This window comes from Myxine glutinosa, chromosome 13 (genome assembly GCF_964187855.1).
Source record: "Myxine glutinosa chromosome 13, kmMyxGlut1.1, whole genome shotgun sequence".
NCBI classification, from domain to species: domain Eukaryota; kingdom Metazoa; phylum Chordata; class Myxini; order Myxiniformes; family Myxinidae; genus Myxine; species Myxine glutinosa.
This window is the reverse complement of record NC_136273.1, coordinates 32,888,716-32,904,982: the sequence shown is the minus strand read 5'-3', so window position 1 is coordinate 32,904,982 and position 16,267 is coordinate 32,888,716. Positions and strand designations below refer to the sequence as shown.

The following is a 16,267-nucleotide window of genomic DNA, read 5'->3' as shown; positions in this document are numbered from 1 at the left end:
ATTGAAAAGGACGCCTAAGGGACATCCATAAAACTATATAGGTCTCCCACACGGAACCGATTGGTAATGGGACACACCCCTGTTTTTAAATGTGCCAAGTCGTTCTGGCTATTGGTCGAATGAAGTCACGTGCATTTCGTGAAACACGCCCATTGGTTGTTGCCCATTCACGTTCACGGCGGCGGCATTGCCTGCGTTTATTCGAGCGATGGCTTGCATCGATAAAGTGAGAAATTATTGACAAATGTCAATATAAACGTAAAGTCGCTAAGAGGGAAATCAAAAGTATGCTCCGGCGTCGTCCGACACGGCTGGATTTTCGATTGGACGATCTTGCGGAATACGAAGCAGCACGGCGTGAGCATGAGGTGTGTGGTTTTCTATTTATTCGACCCGCAGTGGTTTCAAAAGTAGAGTACGTCGGCAAAGCTAAAACAATAAACGTCAGATGAAATGGCACCGATTATTAAACGACGAAACGCGATGACGTCATTGATTAATCGGCGAAAAACGTTCATTTTACACATGGCGGTCGGGTGGCAGATCAAGCGGCCTCTTCTGTTACGGTTATTTATTTGCAATTCATTCTGAGCTTTATACACCCTGTAACTAATCAGCTAATGAACAAAAATCACTTTCACACATTAGTTAAATTTCATCTTCTTCAACTGCTGCTAATTTAGGCGAAATGGACGTAAGGTAATGACGTTCGAGGTAATGCCAGAAAGCCCGGGTCGTGTACCAGAAAGCCTGGGCTATGTACCAGAAAGCCTGGGTCGTGTACCAGAAAGCCTGGGTCGTGTACCAGCAAGCCTGGGTCGTGTACCAGCAAGCCTGGGTCGTGTACCAGCAAGCCTGGGTCGTGTACCAGCAAGCCTGGGTCGTGTACCAGCAAGCCTGGGTCGTGTACCATCAAGCCTGGGTCGTGTACCAGAAAGCCTGGGTCGTGTACCAGAAAGCCCGGGTCGTGTACCAGAAAGCCCGGGTCGTGTACCAGAAAGCCCGGGTCGTGTACCAGAAAGCCCGGGTCGTGTACCAGCAAGCCTGGGTCGTGTACCAGCAAGCCTGGGTCGTGTACCATCAAGCCTGGGTCGTGTACCAGCAAGCCTGGGTCGTGTACCAGAAAGCCTGGGTCGTGTACCAGAAAGCCTGGGTCGTGTACCAGAAAGCCTGGGTCGTGTACCAGAAAGCCTGGGCCGTGTACCAGAAAGCCTGGGTCATGTACCCGAAAGCCTGGGTCGTGCACCAGAACTCTTGGGTGGTGTACCAGAAAGCCCGGGTCGTGTACCAGAACGCCTGGGTCGTGTACCAGAAAGCCTGGGTCGTGTACCAGAAAGCCTGGGTCGTGTACCAGAAAGCCTGGGTCGTGTACCAGAAAGCCTGGGTCGTGTACCAGAAAGCCTGGGTCGTGTACCAGAAAGCCTGGGTCATGCACCAGAAATCCTGGTGTTGGCTTAAGATCACAAGGTCCTGAGTTCAAACCCCTGTCACTGTCAGTCATTGAATTAACACCAGGTGTGTTGACTCAGCCTGCCATCCTTCAGAGGTTGGCAAAATGAGTACCAGCTTGCTGCGATGAGTGAACCATTCAAGTATCCTTCGTCGGAGTATCAACCCATCCAGGATTGTGCCCAATAGCCAAGAAACTGCTTCGGCAGCCGTATGCATCTGAAGATCAAAAAAGGAGTGGTCATCATCATGATGTACCGCACGTCAGTTTTCTACCCCCAAACAAATATCATGACGTGGGTCATATACCTGACACGTCACCTACACACTCACTAAGCCTTTCAAAAATACAATCCAAAGTTCTAAATAAATAATATATGGCAAAATACCAAAAAAACCTACATTAGTCACACAATTTGCTAGTTTTAAAACGAGTCATATTTTGCATAACTTTATTAATCGGAAACGTGTACTCAATTTTACTGCAGCGGCTGCGATTAAACTTATGTACGCAGCCGCAACATGCGTACACTGATCACGTACGCAACATGTACACTGATCACGTAACCGATGTGCACAGATCAGTATTGCTAGCATATCGCACATACGATATGTCAGGACGGTGAACGGAAAGCAGCATTACAGCTCTTGGCGCTGCAGCTCGATAGAAGCTATAACACTCAGTATCGACACCGGGAAAAGGATCGATTCAAATAATGCTGTAAGAGTCGTACATGAAGATATGGATTTTTTGGGGGACATTTGACAAAATAATACTTCATAAAAAACGAGGTGGCATTTTATTGTCTTCATTTACATAATACATATGCACAAACAAATTCGCTGTTTTTTTGCTATTTTACAATACACTTTCAGCACAGGACTCTGACTTGGGACTGCTGGACTCGGACCGCAACACTCAGACTCGCACTCGGACTTGGACCAGGTGCACTCGACTACAACACTGCCTTCCACTCTTTTCTTCTATTTATGGAACCACCTTCCTGTGACTTCAATCGCATTCTTCCCTCTGGGTCTGCAAACAGGTGGTGCACAACTATCCCCACACCTACCCACAACCTTTCATCTCACTCTTCCATGAGCCTCGATTTTGTTAAAAAAGAAACATCCCATTTATGAGTGCTGTGTTTTTAAGGCAAAGCCTTCTAGAACAGTGTTTGTCTATGTATGTATGTCCCCTCAAACGTATACCAATCAGAGCTGAGGATCTGGTCACATGACTGGGTGATGTCATTACGTCTGATGTCATTACGGCGGTACGGCGGCTGACTCAACACTCCGGCATTTTGATTCCAGCGTCGTTCAGGCCGAACATATCGTCGAACCTGTTCATATATCACAATCGCCATGCTCTACCTTTCCGTTTTTCATTCAGTGTGAAACAAACAAACCGATTGTTAAAATGAAAATGAAAAATCGAGCTCCGTGGGGCTAGACACATCACATTGGTCTAACCAAATATCGAAACCCCTGTCAGATTCCACCAAACCCCTCGGAGAAGATATAGCTTGAAATCGATTACCCCCTAAAAAGACATCTTTTTCGGGTGTGGCAATGCCCACAATGGGCGCAATACGCCCACTCTAGGCAGGACACAACTAGATCATGATATTAACCTCCCGCCCAAGTTTCATCAAGATCGCATGATATCATCGGGTAGTTATGCTGCAGACACACACACACACACACACACACACACACACACACACACACACACACACACACACACACACACACACACACACACACAGACATGGACAGACAGACACGGACAGACAGACAGACATGGACAGACAGACAGACATGGACAGACAGACACGGACAGACACACACACATGACAAATATAGTGGTCACTTGATAACTCGTGAACCAATATTCAAATATCGAAAGCATAGACGTTACGTCTCTTCCAACAAAACGGTACGTATAGGCCTTAGGCTTTATGCCTCACCTTTGGGCCGTTTCGGACAAATTAAGCCCAGGTTTCTTAATACAGTAGTGTATCGTTTTCATCTATCTATAATTCCATTAATCTCTGTGTGTATGTGTGTATGTGTGTATGTGTGTATGTGTGTTTGTATGTTTGTCTGTGACCGCTGTTTCTCGACAACCACGGGTCCGATATACTTTAAACTTGCCAGGTATATTGCTGGGGACCCGAGGATGTGCCTTTTCAAGGTTTGAAATTAATCGGACAAGTACTTACCGAGCTATGGCGATTTAGCCGTTCGCCGTTCGCTTTGGCGTTGCGAATGGACCAAACCATTGCATGTAAATAGAGGGGGGGGTTCTGTGGTCGTTGCGAATGGACCAAACCATTCATGTAAATAGAGGGGGGGGGGGGTTCTGTGGTCGTTACTGCCACGTGGTTTCAAAGTTTTTTTTTGTTGTTGTTGTTTGCACGCATGTTTTTTTGCACCCACGTACGGGCACGCCCTAGGATGTTTACACACACACACCCCTACACAAATTTTTTTTTTTTTTTTTTTTTTTGGCAAGGAACGGGCACCCACGTACGGGCACGTCCTAGCTTATATATAGTACGGGCATGCCCTAGTCTATCTATAATTCCAGTAATCTCTGTGTGTCTGTGTGTGTGTCTGTGTGTTTGTCTGTGACTGCTGTTTCGCGACAACTACCGGTCCGATATACTTGCAACTTGCCAGGTATATTGCTGGGGACCCGAGGATGTGCCTTTTCAAGGTTTCATATTAATCGGACAAGTAGTTACCGAGCTATGGCGATTTCTTTACCAAACTCCGCAAGCCGTTCGCTTTGGACCAAACCATTGCATGTAAATAGAGGGGGGGGGGGGGGGATTGTCACCGTACTCGCAAGCCGTTCGCTTTGGACCAAACCATTTCATGTAAATAGAGGGGGGGATTGTCACCGTACTCGCAAGCCGTTCGCTTTGGACCAAACCATTTCATGTAAATAGAGGGGGGGGATTGTCACCGTACTCGCAAGCCGTTCGCTTTGGACCAAACCATTTCATGTAAATAGAGGGGGGGGATATAATTTTAGATATATATATAGTACGGGCATGCCCTAGTCTATCTATAATTCCAGTAATCTCTGTGTGTATGTTTGTTTGTCTGTGACCGCTGTTTCTCGACAACCACGGGTCCGATATACTTTAAACTTGCCAGGTATATTGCTGGGGACCTGAGGATGTGCCTTTTCAAGGTTTCATATTAATCGAAGAAGTAGTTACCGAGCTATGTCCAAAAAACGATTCAACCAATCAGAGAGCAGCGAGCTATCACGTGTGCCGAACGTGGCGAACAGACTCTGCCTCGGACGGCACATTTGAGAGCGTATTCATTTATTTCACGTTGGCAAACTATGTTGCCGCTATGTTGGCGTTAAACTATGTTTTAAAACTAATTAAAACTAATTTGCGATTCTTTCGCTTTCCTGCGCGTTTGTGCACGCTATGGCGATTTCTTTACCAAACTCCGCAAGTCGTTCGCTTTGGACCAAACCATTTCATGTAAATAGAGGGGGGGGATTGTCACCGTACTCGCAAGCCGTTCGCTTTGGACCAAACCATTTCATGTAAATAGAGGGGGGGGGGGGGGGATTGTCACCGTACTCGCAAGCCGTTCGCTTTGGACCAAACCATTTCATGTAAATAGAGGGGGGGGATATAATTTTAGATATATATATAGTACGGGCATGCCCTAGTAATAGTAATAATAATAATACAGTAAATATGACCATAACACTTTAATCCCAATGTCGTGAATACAAAGTTAATGGATTGAAGCGGTGTATGGTTCATGATTCCATGATAAGCGGTGTACGGACTAACAACCCACGGAAGTAAGGAATTTGCCTCGGTTTTTTTATAGCATGTTATTAACCCAATCCTTGTGGGGTATATAGATTACAGTATATCTTCCCTCAGGGCAATTCCACGAGAAGCGGTCTGCAGAGGTCAAATTTTAAGTTTGACTGAAAAAGTTCATGTTATGTACCAAATGAAAGTTGAAAAAATGTACTTTCAGATAATATCAAGATCACTTGATAGTTAGCTTGCTCTGTTGGCTTACATCACTCGTTGCAATTAATGAAGTCATTCTAATGAAAAGCGCAGTAAAATTGGCCCTCGATAATGCAAAGAACTATTAATTCATTAGTCTCTCATTGGCATGAAGTCAACAAATGCTATCCATCAGAAGATACCTGTATGAAGATTATTTCAAAACCAATTGAAAAAAATATGAGTTGGCCTTCTATGCTTAATTAACACTCAAATTACGAGTCAGATGTCAATCCGTGACGTGTCAATCCATAACGAAAATTTGACATTTGTTTACTTTTCTCTTTAACTGGTGGACGAAAAACCAAATAAATCCAGGGTCATTAAGAACTTATACCACCCAATCATTGTACCGTATAATTATATATATTTTAAAAATCTACAAAAAATAAATTAAAAAGAAAACTTGTCACTCTGTAACGTTACGGAGTGACTCATTCTGTCAAACAATTGATAACTCAGCCTGAAAAAAGGGGGCGACAGAGTAGCTGTCCCAGAATTCATTGCGTGCCAGATTTTACTTCCGTATGACAAGTTTCAAGTTTACGCGTGGTCATCTTGAGCAGTTTTGAAATCGGTTTACATCCAGCAATCGGTGAGTACAAACTACACCTCTGTTGTCACCTGCGGAAACGCATCGAAGAGGAAAACCGCACCACCGCGGACCGCCAACTTTGCAGTGGACAAGCTGAGTGAAGCCGCTTACAACCTCTACTGTCAGTTTTTGTGGCCTAAACCATTTCATGATCTTTTCGATGATTCGTAGAAGGGTACAGTGCAATTCAAATGGATAATTTGTCGATGCATTCATATTACAGAAAGGATGCCATTGACTGCTGCCGAGCGACAAAAGCGTTTTCGAGACAGGCACAAGGAAAAATGCAGGGAGCTGGATGCGAAACGCAAGAGAGAGGCGCATGCTGCTAATGTCGGGCGAAGGGCAAAAACACTGAGTCCCGATATTTCATGGATGTCGCCAGGGAAGAAAGACTTTGTGGTCATTAAGACTGGGAAACGGAAGGACAAGGTTCAAAAGAGTTTCCTAATGATGACAATACGAGAGGCATGCAGTTTGTTTTGTGAGAAATATCCAAACATTGACTGCTGCGACAAAAGTTATTTATTCCGTAAAGTTATGTATTCCGTAATATTTTATAACACCTTTTTCTTCTTCTTCTTTAAAAGGCTGCTTTCGACTTGCTCACCAAATCAATTCATCCCCAAAAAAATATCCATCTCCTATAGTGCCTTTTTTCTACATTCCCTAAACTCTCCTGCACTCCATCCTCCATCCAGCGTCCTTAAACGTATTTTTAACTCGAAGGTCACAAGAAACTCATTTTGCAATAAATGTTCGTTTCCCATAAATCGTACACTTTCAAAAATCCAATCTCACCCCTCCCCTCCAAATCTTCCCCATCACCCCTCCCCTCCAAATCTTCCCCATCACCCATCCCTTTCAAATCTCCCCCCTTGCCCCCTCCCTCCTAAACTACCCCCTCACTCCTCCCCGCCAAGACGCCCCCTCGCCCCTCCCCTCCTAGACTCCTGCCTCACCCCTCCCCTCCAAATCTCCCCCATATCCCATCCCTTTCAAATCCCTCCCCTTGTCCCTTCCCTCCCAAACTCCCCCCTCACCCCTCCCCTTCAAATCTCCCCACCCTCATTGCTTCTCAATTTCCCCCCTCTCACTCCCCCTCCTCAAAGCGTCCTCCCCGCTTCTTCCCCCTTCAAACTCTCACCTCCATCTCCCCCAACCTTCTGCCTCGCTCTTCCCCCTCCTCAAATAACACCTCATTGTGGCTCACCCAATCACCATCAAACCTTTTGTCCGCCCCATCCTTCCCTTTCTCCGAGCTATTCTGAAATCTCTGACACACCTTCAACAGCTCTCCCTACCTCTTCCACCTCTTCCACATCTTACCCTACCCCTCCTCCCCCCTGTTCTGTATCTGATGCTCCCCCTTCCTCTTCATTAACGGTATGGACCTCAAACATCCGGGGCCTTCGTTCAAACTTAACTGATCTCTCCATACAGGTTGCTTCTGTCAAACCAGACGTGATCTGCTTAACAGAAACTTTCCTCCTTTATGATGTCTCTGATTCCATAGTATCTCTCCCGGGCTACTCCCTCCTCCGGTATGATAGACCTGAGCCTCGTCCTGGAGGCGGGGTTGCTATCTTTATCAAAAACTCTCTTCCTCACTCGCCCTGCACTGCACTCTCTCCACCTCACCCCCAGGAATACCTCTGGCTACGGCTTCCCCTTCGCTCCCACCTCTTGTTCATATGTGTGTTGTACCGTCCACCAAACAGTGATGACTCCATCCACATCTCGCTGTCTGATGATATGGACCAACTTCTATCTACTCATCCCAACTCTCTCTTCCTCATATGTGGTGATTTCAACTGTCATCATGCCAGTTGGCTGGGTGTGGGTACCTCTCTCACCAGCCATGGCTCCTCAGCAAAGGACTTCTGCGACTCACTGGGACTGACACAATCTGTCAATTTCCCGACCCGGATCTCAGTCAACGGAACATCTTCTCTTCTGGACTTGGTTATGACTAACTTCCCTGAAAATGTCTGCTGCTCTTCTTCTGCTCCGATCGGATCATCTGATCATGTCCTTGTTAAAGTGGACATCTCTCTGACCATCCTCAGGGAGCCTGCTCAGCGTCGACGAGTCTGGCATTTCACTCAGGCCAACTGGCACGGTCTTCAAGCAGCCATCAATCATCTGGACTGGTCTCCCATCTCTACCACCTCTGACATCAACTCATCCTGGGAATTCTTCCAAAGTAAATTGCTCTCTCTCATGCACAGATTTATCCCATCTCGTCTTCAGTTGTCATACCCTTCCTCCCGTCCATGGTACACGGAATCTTGTGGTGAGGCTGTTGCCCAGAAACAACTTGCCTTCGTCTCCTGGAAAGCAAATCCAACGGAAGGAAATCTCATTTCCTTTCACAAAGCTCGAAACAAGTGTGTGTCCACCCTCAGGAGAGCCAGGAAACAATATCTCTCCGTTCTCAAGACCGAACTCTCTTATCTGTCTCCCTCTTCCAAATCCTGGTGGCGTCTGGTCAAATCCGTTTCTGGTGTTTGTTCCCCCTCCATCCCCTCCCTTACCTCAAACGGCTACACAGCTGACTCCGCACGTGAAAAAGCTGAATGCCTCAACTCTGTGTTTGCCTCTAAATCTTGTGTCCCAAACCCATCCCTCTCTGTACCCACCATACCCAGTCGTACCCTGCTGCTCCTGGACTCCGTGTCCTTTCCTCCTGACAAGGTGGAAAAGTTTCTGTCAACCCTCGACTCTGATTCTGCAACTGGACCCGACGGCATCAGCCCACGGGTCCTAAAATCCTGCTCTGCTGCTCTATCTCACCCTCTCTCTGTTCTCTTCACCCTCTCTTTTGCTCAAGGTCAACTGCCATCTGCTTGGAAATCAGCCAACATCACCGCTTTGCACAAAAAAGGTGCAAAAACAGATCCTAGCAACTACAGACCAATCAGCCTTCTCCCAATTATCAGCAAAGTCATGGAATCCATCATTGCTTCGGATATGAAATCCTTCCTCTTCTCCAATGGCTTGATCTCTGATCATCAATTTGGTTTCAGACCAGGTCACTCTACTCTGGACATGCTGCTTCTGCTGTCTCAACAATGGATGGAGGTCCTCAATGCCAAACAGGAAATTAGAGCTGTCTCCCTCGACATATCACACGTGCCTTCGACACGGTCTGGCACCCCGCTCTGCTCACCAAACTCTCCTCCTTTGGTATCCATGGAAATCTCCACGCATGGCTGGCGGACTTCCTCTCTAGTCGTCGTCAACGTGTGGCCCTGAATGGGTTTCTCTCATCTCCTCTTCCTGTTCAGGCTGGAGTTCCCCAAGGCAGTGTTCTGGGCCCCGTGCTTTTTCTGGTCTTCATCAATGATCTCTCTGACTCTCTCGAAAATCCTCTCTATCTCTTTGCTGATGACTCCACTCTCTGCCGCTCCATTCCTCTTCCCTCAGATCGGCAGTCTGCTGCCTCCTCACTCTCTGAAGACCTGGACAAAATCACAGACTGGTCAAACAAGTGGAACATGTCTTTCAATCCTGACAAATCTCACACTCTTACTTTGTCTCTCCGAAAAGATCGACTGGACAACCCTCCCATCTACTTTCTCAACAATCCTCTCCAAGAAGTTCTGTCGCTCAAGATTTTGGGTCTCACTATCTGCCATGATCTTTCTTGGGAAAACCACATTTCCAAGCTGGCCTCCAAAGCCAGTCGCCGACTGGGCATCCTCCGTCGTGCGAAGTCCTTCCTCGGCACACCTGAGCTCCTCACCACATACAAGGCTTTCATCCGCAGCTCAATGGAATACTGTTCTCCCCTATGGGCCGGTGCTCCTGCCTCACACCTAGCTCGGCTTCACGCTGTTGAAACCAAAGCTTTCAGAATTATTGGAATCTCCCGCGATGAAGCTATCTCTGAGGGCCTTTCACTCACTCACCGCAGGCAGGTAGGTGGTCTTTCTGTCTTCTACCGACTCCTCTCCGGCCTTGCACCCCCAGCTCTCTCTGTGCTCTGTCCCCCAAATATTCCTACAGGTCGCACAAGATCTGCCAGCAACCCTCTGATGGTTAAACTGCCGAAATCTCGGCTCACTGCTCACCTTCACTCTTTCATTCCTCTTTTCTCCCGCCTCTGGAACAAACTCCCTCACTCCCTTCAATCCCACTCCTCCCTCCAGGTCTTTAAAACAGCTGTTCACCACCATCTTTTATCTTCCCCCATCCAAAACCTTGATCTTTTCTACCCCCGCTAATTCACCCCAGATCCACCTTGTTTGAAATTCCAACTTCTTTCCTGGAAGTCCTGGCAGTGTCCATATGTTTTATACCTCTCCCACCGCCCCCTTCCCATGCCCCCCCCCCCCAAAGCCCTCGCCCTCTCTCAGATCTCTCGATGTCTCCATGTCTCTCGGTCCTTGCTCTCAAATGTTGTGTTTGTGTCCTTCCCCCTCTCTCCCCATCTTGTCTACCGCTCCCGATGTTATATGTTTTATGTGTCGGTTTGTCTTTCTGTGTGATTAATGTTCGCTCTTTCACGAGCCTCGATCTTGTATACAAAAAAAAAAAAAAAAAAAAAAAAAAAAACATCAAGATCGGCTACTCCAAATTCGCAGCACTTCGTCCAGCCAATGTATGCCTCAATTCAAAGTTTCCGCACAATGTCTGCCTCTGCAGATATCATGAAAACATGCGCCTCTTATTGGAGGTCTTGTCATCTCATGTACCTGGACTTTCGACCAACTTTCGTGAATTCCTTGGAAGCATTGTATGTGATCAGGATTCTGACAACTGCATGACAGGAAAATGTCAGGAATGCCATACCAAGTTTGCCACAGTGTATTCTGTCGACGACGAAACAGCTAACCTGCCGCTGAAGTGGTTTCAGTGGGAGACAATTGAGCAGCGGGCCACAAAACTAGCTAAAGATGGGACTGTTCAGGATGCCCTGCATGAGGTATTGCAAACAACTTCCATGCTTCAGCTTGCACTCATTCATCAAGAGGAAGCAGAGCTACTTCTTTGAAGATAGAAGGAAGGCAGTTGATGGTGATCGCATTGTCGGCCAGGTCGATTTTGCGGAGAACTGCTGCGATAGAACAGAATGAAATCCAGAGTGCTCATTGGAGCCACGTCCAAGTGACTATTCACAGTGTGCGCCTGGATTGATGTTAATGTTACCGAGTCTTTCGTTATTGTTAGCGATGACCTCCAGCATGGCAAATATGCTGTTCATACCTTCCTGTCCAATATCATCACCACACTGATATCACGCCACCCCAGGATTAGGGCGATTGACTTTTTTTCAGATGGGGCAGCCAGTCAATTTAAACAGGTTTTCCAATCTAACGTTCCTTCAAGAATTGTTCATGATTCAATTATCCTGGAATCTCTTTGCCACATCTCACGGTAAGGGCGCTGTTGGTGGGATAGGAGGTGAGGTAAAGAGGAGAGTTTGGTTGGCAAATCTGGCTGGGGATCCTGTATCTGATGCAGAATCCTTCTTCCACGTAGCAGCGGCACAGTGCAAAAAGATCGAAGTTGTATTCATCGCAGCAGGAGACATTCAGAAGTGCCAGTCGCAATTGGATGAGCGCTGGCAGTTAGTGAAGTCGCTTCCCAATACACACCAAACACAGTGTGAAACCTGTGAGGAAATATGTTGTGAGCGCCTCTATGTACTCAACAGCGGAACAATTTGAATTGGTGAGTCTTCACCCCGAGTGCCATGTATCATCCTTGGAATGTCAAAATACTGCTAGTCCAGCACCTGCTGAGTGCCCCAGGTCAGACAGTCAACCCCAAGTGCACCCTGGTGACTTTGTGACTGTGCAGTATGTCACAAAAAAATCTAAGAAGTTGTTTGGTGGCCAGGTGACTCAGATAGTAGATGATGGATGTTTAGAAGTATCATTTTTCCGAAAAGCGGGCATATCTGACTTGGCATATACATTCCCAGAGGTGGAAGATAAATCCTGGATTGATTCCAACCAAGTCGTCAGATTCCTTCTTCAGCCATCCCTCGACCATCGCATTCATTATGTATTTGCTGAATGTCCTTTGGGAAAGGGAACCTTTTGCAGGGCAGTCATGTGAAGTTTTGTGATGTGGCCAACTGATTAATTCCAAACTTTGTTTTGTTTCTGGTCATCCACTCGTAAATTGTTCTCAATTTCTTTAGTCTATTTCTTGACTTTTGTATATGTTTATTGTATATTTTCTCAGTTCAGATTTTTATTTTTATTATTTTCTAAAGTGCTAGATGTTGAAACGCCAGCACAAGTCAGCTGGGTTCAGAATGAAAGTCTGGCGTAATCTAGAAATGATTTGTTGCTTTGGGAGAAATCTCAAAATTGACTCGTCACTCCGTAACGGGATTTTTCGTCACTCCGTAACGGGACTATTGTAATTATTTCAGAGTAATTAGGTCATGTCTGGAATTTTGAAACCACTGTACTGAAGGTACAACTATTAGTGTATCTTCCCAGTATTTCATTACAATTTTATAACTATTGTGAGAGCAGAGTTTTCAATAAATGTTGTTATTGTTTAATAAATGACAAAAGACAGTGTCACTCCGTAACACCGTTTTTGAATGTTAATTACTTGACAATGGTCGAACTTACAGGAACTCCATTAATATCTCTGTAAAGTGCAACTCTTCCTTTACAATATGATATATAGAGAGTAGGTACTAGTAGCTTTATCGCTGTGCTAGAGCAATCAAAGTTCACAAAAATGACTCAAAGTGTCACTCCGTAACGTCGTGGAATTGCCCCTCAGTTTTGTAAGTAAAACTTACCTCACGGATGTCGGGATTCCTCCAAATTTCTTGGTTTAATGTTACTAGTACACCAGCAGACTCCGGGAGGGGCAGGAAAGGTCATTCCTCTTTGGGGTATATAGATTACAGTCGATCTATGATCGGGTCCCAAGAACATTGGGTGTGTGTTCATTTACCAAGTTTCTTGTGAAGAGATCGCCAAGTGGTTTTCTGCATTTGAGCAAGCACTCCATTCAAAACAGTTAAGGAATGGCTGGCTTGGCAAACGCTAGCTAGCTGCTTGGTAAAGGAACACAACCCAGGCTTCCTCCCTTTCAGTTTCGTATGAAACAGCAGGAGCGAGTTTCAAAAGTTCGCTACGAAAAATGCCACGGCAGTGGCAGAAAGGGCCATGTTATTAACCCAACTTTTGTGGGTTATATAGAGTACAGTAGATCTTCGCTCAGTTCTGTAAGTAAACCTTACTTCACAGAAGTCGGGATTCCTCCAAATTTGTGGTTCATAATGTTCATTAATGTTGATTACTTCTGGTAGAGGCCGTTGCTCCCATGAAAACGCCATGATAAGCTATTTATATACGTTGACTCATCGGAAAAACCCCTTGGGGAGGTGGGATATTATTGGTATTAATATTGTTTTGTAATAACATTAACATAACGCTATTATCGTTAGTTTTGTTATTCAAAGCGGCCTTGGAAAAACGCCACGATAAAGCTAACTAAATATGGCTATACACCTCAACACGCAACCCATTGACGGCAATGGTGGGGAAAACCCGCTCGGGGGAGAAAACCCCCTTGGGGAGGGGGGCAAATGAATGTGCTGCAACCTTCATTATGTAAGGCCGAAAAAAATATATTGCTGGTCTCTGGTCAGACCAAAGTTCCAAAATTGATGCGGCGATGCGTTTTTTTTTTTTTTTTTTTTTTGAAAAGCATGGATTGCACATATGAAGGTGTTTTTTGTGTCCTCATGCCTTGCGGTCCTCCTCATCTGCCGTGGCGCCATCCAGAGAGAAATTAAAGACAGCCAATGGGACTGGTCGGCCTTTTTGTAAATAATGAACACAAGCTTAAGTTATTTTAAAATGTATTTATTCTGAAAATCATTAAGTTCTTCAAGCATCTTATGGACTGCCATTTCGTTCTCGAGATCGCCTCGCTGTACCGTCAAACATTCCAATGCGTCGATCGCGTCACCACTGCGCATGCGCAAGTGGTCCAACAGGCCGATGGTCTCCCACGATCTCTTCTCCCAGTCCACCAGATTATCACAGACACCTACAAATTCATGACAAACGAGATAGGATCCAGGCCTAACTAACCAGACCACCCGCACCTCCTTCGGCCTTCTGGTTGCTTCACACGAACCCGACAAAGAACGTCATCGTTTCAATAAATGACAATATCCAGCCGATTGGATTCATGACGTCACGGCACACAACACCACTCATCTTTGGAACGGCTGGTTGGATTTGAACAAACTAAAGGAAGTTTTGTCGAGCAGAATCGTGCGCGAACGTCGATACCAAAGGCGACCCTCACAGACCCGTATTTCCCGAGACAGCGCACCGGCCCCGCAACAACAGGCGCGCGCTGTTGTAGGTACCGTTGGAAATTTGAAAAAAAAAATATGTTGACGCGCAGGTTCAAAATCGATGCGCGCGCTGACCAGAGACCGGAAATATATTTTTCTCGGCCTAACCCTTGGTCATCCTGTCAAGTTCGGTTGAGATTGGATAAGTAACGACAGAATGTATTGGTGTCAAAAATTCATCAGACAGACACAAATGGTGTATTTTAGTTTGATAAACAGCATTAGCAACTGTTTGTGGTTTATAATATTTTACAAGCCGGCTACACCTCTGTTAGACTTTTGGTCTTGTTTTTTTATTCCAGTCAGTGTCCTGTCATGTGAATGTTGATGCTGATTGTCAAAAGAATGGTTCACCTTTACAGATGAAGCTGATGAAAGGCAAAGAAACGGAGGACAAGAAGCAGTTGATAGAAGCCGGGGAGGAGAAGAACAAGGTGAACAAGGAGCGGGAGGATGAAGAGGAGTTGAAACTGAAGACACCAGAGGTGACAGGTGTACCGCAATGTGACAATTTGTCCTCTCCAGTCTTCACGCCAAACTCATGACACATGCTGATGGCCGATGGTCCGAACCTCTTTCTGTATTAACTATGGGAGAGAGAGGGAGATTGAGAGAACCTACCCAAGTTGCCTAGACATTGTCAATGTCCCCTCTTTCCCACTGAATTTGTAGCCCCAACCTCATCCTCTCTGGTCTTGAATTACTACTTTGAGAACAGAACCTCCTTCAATTCACCCTCCTCAGAATCCCCTCGTATTAAACCTTGACCTGAACATTCGTACAAATTGGGTTATTATGTGAAATGGGCAGTAACAGCCTTTTGCTATATATTTTTTGCTTTATGTCTCTCGAGTCTCTCTGAATGAATTAGCATCTCAATCCCTCTTCTCCATCTTCAAGAGGTCTTGTTTTATCAAACTTTTGAAACACTGTAATCATCTTGTGATTCTATGCTGCTATGGTCTGGAAACTTCTCTGTTTCACTGATTTTAACTGTTCATGACCAAGCAAGCCATTCATGATGAAGGATCGAATACATTTATTCAATATGTGATTTAAATGAAGAGGTTGGCTATTGAATAAAGTTTTCTTGCATCGCCATTGATGAGGGTCAAAGCTACTGCCAATTGATATGGAGGACCCTGTTTAGGTTCCAAACATCTGCAGACCCTTGCTTCTGCATTAGACATGAAAAGGCTGTGATGTTCGCTTTGCATTGTCACATGATCTTTGAATAGTGTACACTGTGGTCTTCTGGCAGCAGACGGTAGCAGAAAATCCAGGTAGATGATTCACCACACGTTTGCAAGATGTGCCGCAGGCTTTATTGGGGGTAAAGTCACAGGGGTATCACTCAACCCCCAGGCATAAACCCAATCAGGTGTTCCTCAAATATTGGCACAAAATATCCAAACTGTATCATGCAAGCTGAAACACGAGTTACGCAGACGATATGATTCTACATTGCACAGTATTGAGTGATGCATAAATGGCTTGCAATAGTCCTTGGCATGAGAGGTTTAATCAGGTGTCAATGTCTTGATTTGAATGCACCTGTCACTTAAACAAAAGAACAAAGTAAAATTTGTTCAACAACTTATTGATACATTCAAAAAACTCGATTGGTTAAACTTACAATGGATATATGAAGATAATCTTAGGCCTAGGAACGAAGTATAGGCTGTCCACAAAATCTTGTTTTGGTTTAAAAATTTTTTTACAACCAAACGAAAAGAGATACAATGATGTGGGGGTTTTTTTTTTGCATTTTGTCACATAATTCATAAAGTTTATTGTGTTGTT

General features: G+C 45.4%; 1 protein-coding gene and 1 long non-coding RNA gene across 2 annotated transcripts in view; one reads left to right on the top strand and one right to left on the bottom strand.

The window, feature by feature from the left end:
* The window catches only part of LOC144888650 (uncharacterized), a 648,249-nt gene that overhangs the window by 385,707 nt on the left and 246,275 nt on the right, over positions 1 to 16,267 (bottom strand). The gene's annotated exons all lie outside the window — the stretch shown is intronic.
* Positions 128 to 15,565, top strand: LOC137438818 (uncharacterized). The gene is made up of 2 exons (XR_010986798.2): positions 128 to 368; positions 14,827 to 15,565. It is a non-coding gene; the product is annotated as an uncharacterized LOC137438818 (long non-coding RNA).